This window comes from Mustela lutreola, chromosome X, assembly GCF_030435805.1.
Source record: "Mustela lutreola isolate mMusLut2 chromosome X, mMusLut2.pri, whole genome shotgun sequence".
Lineage (NCBI taxonomy): Eukaryota > Metazoa > Chordata > Mammalia > Carnivora > Mustelidae > Mustela > Mustela lutreola.
In genome coordinates this window covers 30,159,111-30,161,371 of record NC_081308.1, presented here as the reverse complement: position 1 = coordinate 30,161,371, position 2,261 = coordinate 30,159,111, and the positions used below count along the sequence as shown (strand labels likewise).

At 39.1% G+C, this 2,261-nt stretch overlaps 1 pseudogene; it reads left to right on the top strand.

Moving 5' to 3' along the window:
• The first annotated feature begins 207 nt into the window (after positions 1-207).
• LOC131820908 (small ribosomal subunit protein uS2B-like) lies at positions 208-1,067 on the top strand (annotated as a pseudogene).
• The last annotated feature ends 1,194 nt before the right edge of the window (positions 1,068-2,261 follow it).

Sequence of the window (2,261 nt, the reverse complement as noted above, 5' to 3'; positions counted from 1 at the left end):
AAATAATATTTGGAAATTATATCTCGGTGGTACGTTTGCATTTTCTACTGGGCTATCACCGTTTTTGAGCATTTTAGTAGGGGCCTAAGAGATATGCATTTAATTTATCTTAGAAAAAAAAAAAGTAAATTCTACCTTTTCCTGCTGCTCAGACAGGAGTCCATACAACATTGTCCTAGGTGCCTGTGAGAAAGGTAAATGTTTGCTATGTCCGGACCCCGTGACATCCCAAAAATTAAGAAGGAGAATGTCCTTAAATTCCTTGCAGCAGGAACCCACTTAGGTGTCACCAAGCTTGACATCCAAATGAAACAGGCCATGTACAAAAGGAAAAGTGATGGCATCTACTTCACAGATCTGAAGAGAATCAGGGAGAACCTTCTTTCGGCAGTTTCTTCCGCTGTTGCCACTGAAAATCCAGCTGATGCTCGGTATCATATCCTTCAAGAATACTGGCCAGTGGGCTGTGCTTTAAGTTGTAGTTGCCGGTGGGGCCACTTCTACTGTTGGCCACATTACTCCCGAAAACTTCACTAATCAGGTCCAGGCCTCTTTCTGGGAGCTGCAACTTCCAGAAGTTACTATATCCCAGAGCTGAGCACAAGCTTCTTACCGTGGCGTCTTAAGTTAACTTGCCAACCATTAGTCTGTTAACACAGATTCTTCTCTGTGCTATGTGGATGTGGTGTCCTCACACAACAATAAACGCCTACTCGGTGGGTCTGGTGCGGCGAATTCTGTGCGCGGAGATTCTGCGCATGTGCGGCACTATTTCCCGGGAGCACCCGCCCTCAGTCCTATTGGATCTCTAATGGATCTCTACTTCCGCAGAGATCCTGAGGAGATTGAAGAGAGTACCGCTGCTAAAAATCTGTGAACCAGAAGGAATTTCAGGGTGAAAAGAGCTCTCTAGCACCTGAATTACTGTACCTAAACTTCACGTTGCGTTCTTTTCTGAAGGCACGCAGGTGCCTGCCACTGGTTCCCTCCTGAAGACTGGAGCAATGCAGCCCACCATCCCCACTGAAGACTGGTCTGCAGCCTCCACTGCTCATGCCACGGAATGAACATCCCCTGAGTGGTCTTAGGCTATTCTTTCATGGGCTCTTAAATAGAAGATGGAATATAAAGTTGGCAGAAAAAAAGTTCCAAAAAAAGTAAGTAAATAAACTACAAATTCATAAAACTGCAAATTTAAATTGAAGTTATAGGATTTTATTTAATTTGTTTGATTTATATCTTGATCTTGTCTTTTATACTGAAAATCGTGGTTCCTAGTGATACTAGTATAATAACATATATGCTGTAATCTATTTTGTGTGTAGTGGAGTATGTGTATACGCTCATAATAGTTTTAAAACTATACTAACATTAAACTTAATAACAAGCCCAGTAGCTGCAATTAAAGATCTAGTGATCTTTATTTTTGGATCCACTTAGGAGTATATTCAGTCAAAATTCTATTTTTAAGTTAATTGAGATAAATATCCATGCCATTATGCTACCAATTTTATATAAAATAACATTAGTGAGTTTCAATTTGGTTTTTATTTTAGGGATTGTCTCTCTTTTTAAAATTTAATGTTACCTTCCAAATACATAAAACATTAGCAGGTTCTAAGTTAAAAAACTATAAACAAGGCACATTAGAAAATATCTAGCTTTCATTCTTGTTCTTTCCAGCACCTCTCTTTTGTCCTCTTCCTATCTTAAGTTTACTATTTCTTCTAATTAATACTTGGTTTATCCCCTCACTATTTCTTTTTGAAAATATTAGCATATATGTGTATATGTGTATGAGCGTGTGTATGAATTCTTACACCTTTGTTACCCAAAAGGTACCCAAAGAGGTGTAACGTTTTTTCATTAATTCCTACAACTCTTGTGCTTTTACAAATAGTAGGAAAATAAGGAGCTTGTGCATTAGTCACTTAATATTTCTGTGAGTATATCTTTTTTTTTTTTAAGATTTTATTTATTTATTTGACAGAGATCACAAGTAGGCAGAGAGGCAGCAGAGAGAGAGGTGGAAGCAGGCTCCCGATGCGGGGCTCAATCCCAGGACTCTGGGATCACAACCTGAGCCAAAGGCAGAGGCTTTAACCCACTGAGCCACCCAGGCGCCCCTCTGTGTGTATATCTTAAGGGCAGATTCCTAGAAGTGAAATTTCTGGGTCAAAGGATAAATGCCTGTTTATTTTTGCTAATTAATCATTTGCTAATATAAAATCTTAGAGGTGGTATGGTTTTGAATTTCTACT